We start from the raw sequence: 12,050 nt of genomic DNA, 5'->3' as shown, positions 1-12,050 counted from the left end.
CACATTACACGAAACAGGAAATAAACTTGAAAATAAAAGACATGAACACAAAACATGAACAAAAACACATCTAGACATGACATATCCCCTCCTCTAGGGGCAGCTCCTGACGCCCCAAAACAAAAACAGTGTTCAAGAGGGAGCTGGGGGGGCTGTAGCCACTTGACGTGGCAGGCGTGAGCGCTGGCTTGTGGAGCTGAGGCGGGCCTGGACTGTGGAGCAGAGGCGGGCCTGGACCGTGGCATGGAGCAGTTTGGGACTTGGCTATGACAAGACATGAAGCAGACTGAGGTGTTATGTCACAGGCTCAGGCGTTGTTGTGACTTGGCATTGAGCAGGCTGAGACATGACATGGCATGGAGCAGACTCAGGCATTGTTGTGACATGGCATGGAGCAGGCTGAGGCGTGGCTGTGACATGGCATGGAGTAGGCAGAGGCGTGGCTGTAACATGGGATGGAGCAGACTCAGGTGGATGGCCAGGAGTCCAGGGAGACCAGAGCAGACCAGGTGGATGGCCAGGAGACCAGAGCAGATCAGGCAGACGGCCAGGAGACCAAGGAGATAACCTTAAGGTGGGGACTGGGTCAGGAGTCCTGGGAGGCAACCGCAGGGCCAAGACATGGTCAGGAGGCCTGGGGGGCGGCCACAGGACAGGGACAGTGTCAGGCGGCAGAGCCGCTGTAGGAGGAGTCTCTGGGGAATGGGTGGAGCCGCTGGAGGAATAGTCTCTGGTGCGGAGCTGTGGAAGGCTCGAGGGGCGAAGCCATGGAAGGCGGAGCTGTGGCAGGCTCGAGACAAAGAGTCCTGGATGAAGGGGAAACGACCTCCGTGGTCAAAAACATGGGAAGAGACTCGGGAACAACCTCCATGGTCGTGTTCATGGGATGAGACTTGGGAACGACCTTCGTGGTTAAGAACATGGGCAGAAACTGGGAAATGACCTCTGTGGTCGTGGGCATGGGCAGAGACTCGAGAACAACCTCTGTGGTCGTGGGCATGAGCAGAGACTCAGGAACGACCTCTGTGGTCGCAGGCATAGGCGGAGACTTGGAAATGACCTCCATGGTTGTGTACATGGGATGAGACACGGGAATGACCTCTGTGGTCGTATGCATGGGAGGAGACTCGGAAATGACCTCCATGGTCGTGTACATGGGAAGAGACTTGGGAACGACCTTCATGGTCGAGAACATGGGCAGAAACTGGGAAATGACCTCTGTGGTCGTGGGCATGAGCGGAGACTCGGAAACGATGGCCAAAGTTGGCAACGCTGACTCTGGGACGGGCAACGCTGGCTCTGGGACAGACGAGGCTGGCAACGCTGGCTCTGGGACAGACGGGGCTGGCAACACTGACTGTGGCCGTGGCAGGCATGGGCGTTGGCTCATTGAACATAACGTGGGACTCCGGCTCGGCATCCGCCTCCCCCACAGTGAACGTAGAACCAATGATCTGTAGGGCAAGGTCGATATACCGAGCGAGGCTGAGGGAACTGTGACCACCATGCATCAGGGAGAAAATTGGCTCACTTAATCCGAACCGGAAGGAGTCTTTGAGGGCGACCTCATTAAAGTCCACCTCGCTGGCCAGAGAGAAGTAGTCCCCCACATATTCCTCCAGGGATCGATTTCCCTGACATAGGCGCAGGAGTCAGACCACTGGGTTCATGGTTGGTGGTCAGGTATTCTGTAATGTTGCTGCTGGCAATGACAATGCCGAAGACGATGATGATGGAGAAGCGATGAACCCAAGTGTGGTTTTATTTACAATAGTGAAATCAAATAACCCTAATTATAAATGTGAACTAAACAAAACATAAATATAAACTAAACTAAACTTGGCTTGGCTTGAATTAAAGTGTCGGATTACCAGGTGTTTTGGATTACACTCGCTGTGGAGTATTTGTCGACAACTAGCTTCCTTTCGTGGAATACTTACATTTGGGGATTACCAGCACTGCATGGAATGGACTATTGATCCAGGGTAGCTACAATACCAGTGAGAACGAACCACTGACATTGCGTGCGAGACATCACTGGAGGAAATTTACACACACACACATGTGCATTCTCACAGATGCATGGACTGAGACCTTTGGTATAATGATATCATGGTGGTCCTTGGTGGTTATTGGCCACAACTGCAGTGCTGTCAGGACATACAACTTTGACATCTGACCGAAAGACTGTCAGAGCAACGAGGACTACATGCAGTTCCAGGCGATTTGTGTGCCACACAGTTTGCAAGCACCTCACCTGAGTGCATACATGTTTTACTAATGAAAGCCCAGTGATATAGCATCCACTTCAATTCTGCTGAACGTGAATGTATCATGCACGCTGCTTGTGGTGCGCAGATCATCACGTTCAGGCGAAGACGATTGATATCGAGAAAAGGAGGCACACAATGCTTGTGCCAGTGAAAAAAACCCTCCTAAAATCTCCACCCTCTATACCCCTTCCTCTCACATCTCACTCAAACGGTCCCACAGGAGCCAACGAGGAGTGTTAGTGGGAGGAGAGGGGAGTGACTTCGGCTTTCAGAACTTAAGCTTTAGCCGAGAGCAAAGCATGTTGAGTTTCATGCAATTAATCTCAGCAAGCACTGTGTCAGCGAGGGTTGAATGGGCAAATCGCTTAATACAGAGAAAAAGGAGTCATACAAGGCTCGAGTCTGCGACAAACCCTAAAATCTCTGAACTCTATTTCCCCTCCTCTCATGTGAGGACCTCTTACTCATACGGTCCACCTGGAGCCGCAGAGGAGCAAGCGGGAGGAGAGAGGAGTGGCTTCAGCTTTCAAAATGAAAGTGAGCTGTTAGAGTCAAGTGTCATGAGTTTTATAAGTTCACATTGAACACAATTAGTCTCAATAAGCACTGTTAGAGAACAGCACTCAAGCCCGTCAGCCAGAGGTATGTATCGCCTGCAGGTGGAAGCAGTTTTGAAACATTTCTGTCTTTAAAAAGACATGCTTTTTAGCAGATGTCTCTTTTAGTTTTCTTCAATCTACTCCTTTTAGGAGTGGAATGTAAACACACTTAAAACCTGGAAGAGTGCCCGCATGCAGGGAGAAGAGCTGAACATGTTTCCACTGACCAGTTGCTAAAATGCTCACAAAGACTTGGTTTAGGGTTCCAGGAGCACAAGAGATGTCTATGCTGTCCTGAAAAGGAAAATTCTGACAGTGTGAAGCTGGGTTCCGGCTTGATGATGTCAGCAAAGGTGCTTCACAAGCTTCACCAGTCAATCGAATTGGCATGATTGTATAGGGTTTCAAAGTCCCTCCCCCTGAAGGGTGCTCCCATAGAGTCCTTCTTTAAAGGGAACTTAAATTTCAGTCTGTAACACAAAGCTATCGTGTGCCTTCAGAAGATGTCCTGAGATTTGAATGCAGCTCAGTAGATGATTCAGCTTTCTGCTCTGAGCCGTCAAGCAACCCGTGGCGGAATAAAACTCTCTGTCTCATAAAACAGTTATTAGCTGACAACATTTGCAATTTGGTGGTAATGCACTTTAAGCTTGGTTTTCAGCCACCATAAATTACAAGAAGAAGAAGAAGATGATTTGCAATTTCAGTTCCTCGCTCAAAGGTATGATATGACTTTAAAAAACTTGGAATATGCTTCACCAGTCATATGGACTGAGTTATGGTGCTTTTTTTGGGCCTATTTGAAAACTTTCATTGTATAGAAAAATTGGCTTGGTAGCACATCCCTTTTGAGCTACCATCACCAAACTTTGAACACATATAGATCTCCTCAAGCTGGACAATTTTCACACTGACAGTCATAAGCTCTGCCCAACAGGAAGTCGGCCATTTTGGATTGTTCAAAAATGCATGCTCTGGAATTTGAAATACTCCTCCTAGGGATTTCATGTTACAGGTACCAAATGTGGGAGACATCATGCCAAGACACTGACGATGGTAAATTGCTAACTGATTTTTTATATACCGAATGGTGTTGCCATGGTGACATGATAAAATAACGTAAAAAATTCAGAAAAAGGAAGTGTCTCATATCTTCTGCATGCATTGTGTGATTTACATAAAAATTGAGTCAAATGTTTATCCTTGTGGGCTGATCACATTGACAAGGCTATTGTGGGCCATGGTCATAGCGCCATCAACTGGTGGAAGTGTGGCACTTTTAACAGACTTTGAAATATCCCTCTTATTTTTACCTGAATTGCTTCACATTTTTTTTGGAATAATGTCAAGACACTGCTGATGTCAAATCAAATCAAATCAAAATCAAATCAAATCACTTTTATTGTAACACAACCATATACACAAGTGCAATAGTGTGTGAAATTCTTGGGTGCAGTTCCGAGCAACATAGTAGTCGTGATGAGTGATGAGACATATATCAATTTACAATAAACATCAGATTAACATATACAATTCTGGAGGAATTCTATCTTAAATACTATTGCCCTGGCAACACATTAAATGTCATTATTTCCTTTTATTCACATGTTTTTGAGGTACTTGGCATGTTTGAATTTTAATGATATTTTGCACACACATCAGAGTTGTTGGCATTAGGCCTGGGCAAAAGTTAAAACAGGGAACTCTCTAGCGCCACCTTTTGACAAAAGTGGTGGGGTCAGTTTCTTCGATAGTCATCAAATGTTCTACATATATTGTTGTCATCAAGCCAGACAACTTTGAAAATTACAGTCATTATCCCCACCCAACAGGAAGTCAGTTATTTTGGATTGAATGTGCATTTCTTGAAAATTGCAGGCCCTGAATGTTTGTATACTCCTCATAGGGGACTCGTGTAACTGGTACCAAACTTGGGCAATATTATGCCAAGACACTGAAGATGCTAAATTGCGAACTGAGTTTTGATATTTTGAATGGTGTTGGAATAAATTAAGGGCAAAAATGTGAAAAAAAAGTTCCTTATAACTTCTGTGTGCATTGTATGATTTTTATGAAAATTCAGCTGTATGCATGGTAATGGGGGCTGATCACATTTATGTGGCTATTATGGGTCACGGACACAGCACCACCAACTGGCACCAGGAAGTAAGGCAATTTTATCAGACTTTGAAATGGCTCTCGTGTTTAAGCGAATTGCTTCAAAATTCTTTCGAATAATGTCAAGACACTGCTGATGTCAAATCAAATCAAATCAAATCACTTTTATTGTCACACAACCATATACACAAGTGCAATAGTGTGTGAAATTCTTGGGTGCAGTTCCGAGCAACATAGTAGTCGTGATGAGTGATGAGACATATATCAATTTACAATAAACATCAGATTAACACAATTTAAAATCGAATATACATATAATTACACATAACACAATATACAAATAACAACATATAATGCATACACATTATACATCAAAATCTATTATTATACAATAAAAAAGTATATATAGTATATATAAAATGTTCAGTAGGTTGTATTGTACCGTATTGACATTCAGGCTGTCGGTTGATAGTAAGTTGCCTGTGTGTTGTTAAGAGAGAATATAATATAATAATAATATAATTTATGACAGTCCGGTGTGAGATATAAGAGTAATAAAGTGCAGTGCTGATGTATTTTGATCATGGGAGATCAAGAGTTCAAAAGTCTGATTGCTTGGGGGAAGAAGCTGTCATGAAGTCGGCTGGTGCGGGTCCTGATGCTGCGATACCGCCTGCCTGATGGTAGCAGTGAGAACAGCCCATGGCCCAGGTGGATGGAGTCTCTGATGATCCTCCAAGCTTTTTTCACACACCACCTGGTATATATGTCCTGGAGGGAGGGAAGCTCACCTCCGATGATGTGTCTGGTAGTTTACACCACCCTTTGCAGGGCTTTGCGGTTGTGGGCAATGCTATTGCCATACCAGACAGTGATGCATCCAGTCAGGATGCTCTCTACAGTGCTGGTGTAGAACCATGTGAGGATGTGGTGGCTCATTCCAAACTTCCTCAGCCATCTCAGGAAGAAGAGGCGCTGATGAGCCTTCTTCACAACGGCTTCAGTGTGGATGGACCATGTGAGTTCCTCAGTGATGTGGACACCCAGGAACTTGAAGCTGCTGACTCTCTCCACTGGTGCTCCATTGTCCACCACAAGCTCCTTTGTCTTACTGACGTTGAGGGAGAGGTTGTGCTCCTGACACCAGTGTGTCAGAGTGTGCACCTCCTCTCTGTAGGCTGTTTCATCATTGTCAGTGATCAGACCTACCACTGTCGTATCATCAGCAAACTCAATGATGGCATTGGAGCTGTGTGTTGCCACACAGTCATGTGTGTACAGGGAATACAGGAGTGGGCTGAGAACACAGCCCTGTGGGTCTCCAGTGTTGAGGGTCAGTGATGAGGAGATGTTGCTGCCCATTATAACCACCTGGCGTCTGCTTGACAGGAAGTCAAGGATACAGCTGCACAGTGAGCTGTTTAAGCCCAGAGCCCAGAGTTTCTCATCAAGCTTGGAGTCTACAAACAACATTCTCACATAAGTGTTCTTTTTTTCCAGGTGGGAGAGAGCAGTGTGTATTGTAGATGCAATGGCATCATCAGTGGAGCGGTTGTTGCAGTAAGCAAACTGCAATGGGTCTAGTGATGGAGGCAGCACAGAGCAGATGCAATCTCTGATTAGTCTCTCAAAGCATTTGCTGATGATGGGGGTCAGAGCAACAGGACGCCAGTCATTTAAGCAAGTGATTTTGGATTGCTTTGGAACAGGCACAATGGTGGATGTTTTAAAGCATGTGGGGACTACAGACAAAGAGAGGGAAAGGTTGAAAATGTCCATAAAAACACCAGCCAGTTGGTTCGCGCACGCTCTGATGACGTGGCCCGGAATGCCGTCTGGACCCGCGGCTTTGCGGATATTCAACCATCGGAAGGATCAGGTTACATCCACTACAGAGATGTAGAGTGAACTAACCTCTGTAGCTTCGGCCGCGAGAGCTCTCTCCATGAGGGCGGTGTTATTTCCCTCGAAATGAGCATAAAAAGTATTTAACTCATCCGGGAGAGAGGCAGAGGTGTTCACGGTGGAGTTTTTATTCCCTTTAAAGTCTGTGATGATATTAATTCCCTGCCACATGCTTCTAGAGTTGGTGGTGTTAAACTGTCCTTCAATCTTGTTCCTGTACTGACATTTTGCTGTTCTGATGGCTTGTTTATGCTCCTCCGCATTCCCGGAATTAAAAGCGGAGGTCCACGCATCAAGTGCCGTGTGAACATTGCTATTAATCCAAGGTTTCTGGTTCGGGTAGATCCGTATTGTTCTGGTCGGAACAACATCCTCTATGCACTTTCTGATGAAACACGTTACGCTATCAGCGTAAAGCTCGATGTCGTCATCAGAGGCGGACCGGAACATCTCCCAGTCCATGTGATCAAAACAGTCTTGTAGCATAGAGTCTGATTGGTCTGACCAGCACTGGATCGTTCTGAGGGTGGGTACTTCCTGTTTCAGTTTCTGCCTGTAAGCGGGCAGAAGCAGAATGGAAGAGTGGTCCGATTTGCTAAATGGTGGGTGGGGGAGGGATTTGTAGCCATCCCGGAAGGGAGAGTAGCAATGGTCCAAAACCCGGTCCCCTCATGTGTTAAAACTAATGTGTTGGTGGTATTTTGGTGCGACTGATTTGAAACTGGCTTTATTAAAGTCCCTGGTCACAATGAACGCAGCCTCAGGGTGTGCGGTTTCCTGCTTGCTTATAATCCCATACAGTTCCTTGAGTGCCCGGTCTGTGTCGGCTTGTGGCAGGATGTACACAGCAGTGATAATGACTGCTATGATTTCCCTCGGTAGCCAGAATGGTCGACACAGAAGCATGAGAAATTCCAGATCAAGAGAGCAGAAAGACTTGATAGAATGTACGTTCCTCTGATAACACCAGGATTTGTTGATCATAAAACATATACCACCATCTCTGCTTTTACCTGAGAGGTCTTTCACTCTGTCCGCTTGGTGCAAGGAGAACCCCGTGGGTTCAATGGCTGAGTCTGGAATCTCAGCAGACATCCACGTTTCCATAAGGCAGATAATGCTGCAGTCCCTCGTCTCTCATTGGAAAGAGATCCACACTCTCAGCTCGCAAAGCTTGTTGTCCAGAGACTGAACATTTGCCCATAGAATACTGGGTAGCGGGGGTCGATTTGCATGATGCCTTACCCTGATGAGAACGCCGGCTCTGTTTCCCCTTTTCCTTTTGCGTTTCCGCGGCCGGGCAGCCCAGACAAAGGGCTCCGCTGGTGTGTTTGTAAACAGCAGGTCGGCATTGAGGAATTTGAAGTCCGGTTTACGGTGTGTAATTGCAGAACCAATGTCCAAAAGTGTTTGTCTGTCGTAGACAATAAGGCAGACAACATCCAAGACAATCCAAGGATGTAGCTTAGTACAGACCTAAGCCTGGTCGCTTTTTAAAGAAAACACTTGGCAGTTTATTGTGCAAGTGAAATAAAAAAAGTTATAGAAGTTTGTTTATTGTAATGAAAATGTATTGCACAAACTTTATAAAGGAATATTTATATATAAATAAAATATACAAAAAATATCAACTGAAATTTAAAAATACTAGAAAATCAAAGCCATATGTCTAACCCAGTTCTGTTCCAAATTTTAGGTCAATATATCAAAGAATTACCTTTTGGTGGCAATTTGTTCAGATACAGTACCAGAAATGTCCAATAGAGGACAGCCAATCTCCATTGGTGAATGATTCCCAGAAGACCACCTCTGCACAATTATTTGAGTAAACTTGGCAGGAATTGGCATAAAAACACAAAGGAACCAAAGCCACTTGTCTGACCATATCCTGATATGAATTTGAGAACAATAATACAAAAAGATCAGTTATATGAAAGCTTTTTTTTTTTTTTTAAAGCCATAAATGTGGGACAGTAAGATACAAAGTTGGGGTGGGTGATATACTGGTACACATGATAAACCGGTAAAAATTTGCCAACCGGTATACATTTTGGATTATCGTCTCTATTGCAGTAACACCAAATAGCCACACAAGAAATGTGTACAGCACATAACACGTACGCACACTGTCGGATAAATTGAGTGAGATGATTTAATTGCTCATTCCTCAAATTAATTTGAATAAGAAGATGAGAGGAGATTTTGAAAGTAAAAGTGCGTCTTCCGTGGTGTGGAATTGTTTTGGCTTTAGAAAACGTGATACAGAGCAGAAAACAGCGATTGTCAGGTTGAGGTTCTACCTGATGGGACCATGGCAGTATCGATAGGCCTTTTTGTTTTGTGTCCCCATTTGTGTGAACACGGGTCCAGTTGTTTGAGACTGCTGTGTGTGTGTTACCGCCGTGTGCTCTAAGTTGGGTTTTGTCTGATGAGGACCATAACATTATCATCCCCTGTCTGTTTTGTGTTTCATGTTCATGTGTTGTGTGGGCCTGTGGGTCTGGCGGTGGGTTATCTCTGGACATGATTTGCCGCCGTGTGCCCTCTGGTGATGTCACAGTTATGGCACCTTGCCAGGTTGTGTTTCCCTTGTCTGTTTTGTCAAAGCTGTTTACGTTTTGCCCTTTTGTGTTTCAGGTGTCGCTGGCATGCTGAATCAGCATTTCCATGGGAACCCTGGTTGTTTCTATGGGAACGCTGATCATTACAACTTTCAGCTGCGAGCGACACCTGACCCGTGTTTGTTTCTCTTATTTAAAGATGTCGGATCATTGTGGTGTATTGGGGTGTTACTTTCTAATGTGAAGGTATGGTTTGCTGTCTTTATTGACTGTGTGCTCTTGTGTAGTTGAAGCTTGCCTGTCTTTAGAGGTGTGGATGCCCTCTGGATGCCTTTGCCTGTGATATGATGCCCAGTACTGTGGAGGAGGATTCCTCAATATCTGCCCATATCTTGGGAGATTCGTCTGGGCTTTGCTTCCTTTGAGTTTTTGAAAAGGAACTGTTTGTGTTGCTAATAAATTCCAATTGAATTTTCCCTCTGCTTTTGGGTCCTGTCTTCCCCTCACCATGACAACTTGTACATTGTGTATGTCGATATACAGTATGTAAACATCCATGTCTATCAGTGGTCAGGGCTTCATGTGAGACTGAGAAAAATGATGAAACACATTGTTTTTCACTGACAGCTGCACGTCATTAGATGAAATGCATGTCTAGAATGCAAGAAAATGTCACTGAATCCGCTTCTGAGGCCCAAAATATCACTTGAGTGACCGCCATGGCAAATTCAATGAAATTCATCCCACGCTCCAAACATGCGCAACTGTGTTTTGTGTGCACAGACATGCAATCTGAAACATGCAAGTGCGCATGAGTGTTGAAGGCATCCCAGTCCTGTCATTTGTGCTGCAGTGACAGAAAAAGCACAGATCACACCGCTACTCATTCTGGTTTCTCTCAATGTCATGTGGGTTTTTAAAATACACATAAAAACCCTTTCTAAAATTCAGTTTAAATTATGTTTGATATCAGGAATCAAACCATCCATACCGTATTTTTCTTTAGATATTTTATATTTTCTAAAAACACTAATTAAGCCTAATTAAGTGTTTATTTATGGATATTGTTTTATTTATATGCTATTTTGTTTGTTGCATTGCTTTGATAAATTATAAATTATACAAGAATTGGTTTATGTCACTAGATGATGCAATAAAGTAATAAAATGCTCAGGTGTGCTTATGCATGAACATTAGATGAGCAACAGTGTGTAAAAGCCTTTAGTCGGTTAGCTGCTCTGAGCACCAGGGTAGATCATGCACTCCCGCCCGTACATCGAGTTTTCCTCATCAAAACTGTGTGGAACTTCTACCAAATACGTTAGTTTATCCAAAGCATTGTATGTTTGCATAGATTCATCGAAAAAAGGAGAGAGAAAATTTTATTTCGGGTCCGATCGGTCATGCACACACAGCAGCAGTGCGAGACGTTATGCCTCCAGGCAGCTTGGATGTCAGAACCCCTCCTCTAGATTGCTTCAAATGATCACATGGTTGATGTCGCTTTCTAAACTGAGAAAGGCCAGCTCATGTAACCATGGAAACCTCACACTATTGCCTACATGACCTGCCAGTCAAACATTACTAGAGGTCTATTGGCCGGATTGATCCAGGCAAATATCCAATGCGCATCTGGTAATACCACGGTATGTCTGATGTGTGTTGAATGAGAGCTCTGGCTGTGAATCACAGATCAAGGTGTGGGTGGGCTCAAAATATGCGGAAGTGTCTACAGAATAGGGGAGACATTGATTTTGGTAGCATAAAAATGAATTGATTCTAATATTTTATTGAAATTAGACATTTTTGATTACATGATAACATGAAAATAGAGGATCAGTGAGGTTATTTCCCCATTTTACCCCCTATTTTTGATGTTTTGGATCAAATAGTTGTTAATTTTCATCAGTGGACAATGAAATGCATGATGTTTTTTCTTCAATCATTGGATCAGATCATAAGCAGAGAACATGAAACATAAGTACTGTCACTCACGTGTCGCATGCTTTAAAAATGCACCCTTTTAACATTTTAAATTATGTTTTTACCTGTAATGTTCTAATTGCAAAATAGATTGCAGAAGATGAAAGTTGAGTTTTTAAGCTTTAATTTGATACCAAGTTTGTGAACATAGATGAAGTTTTTGATATAAAACAAAGCATTTGTTTTATAGCCACACTCAAATGGCCCACCTGTTGGCCAGTGACAGTTAACAGGTTTAAAATGGGTATGTAAGATGGAGCACCCCCATTTTCACCTACATTCACAAAAATTGATATAGTTTTGCGCAAAAGTTTGAATACCCTTGGAGAATTGGTAATATATGTACTATTTTTAAAGAAAACATGAGTGAGCAGGCAGAACACATTTATTTTATTTCTAATGGGATTCATATTCAACTGTAGGTTATAACAGAATGGCACAATCATAAAATAAAACATGGCAACAAAGAAAAAAATGAAATGACCCCTGTTCGAAAGTCTGCATACCCTTAGTTCTTAATACTGTGTATTGCCCCCTTTAGCATCAATGACAGCATGCAGTCTTTTGTAATAGTTGTCTATGAGGCCCCAAATTCTTGCAGGTGGTATAAC

This window comes from Myxocyprinus asiaticus, chromosome 1 (genome assembly GCF_019703515.2).
Source record: "Myxocyprinus asiaticus isolate MX2 ecotype Aquarium Trade chromosome 1, UBuf_Myxa_2, whole genome shotgun sequence".
In the NCBI taxonomy this organism is placed as follows: Eukaryota; Metazoa; Chordata; class Actinopteri; order Cypriniformes; family Catostomidae; genus Myxocyprinus; species Myxocyprinus asiaticus.
Note: the sequence above shows the minus strand (reverse complement) of the source record.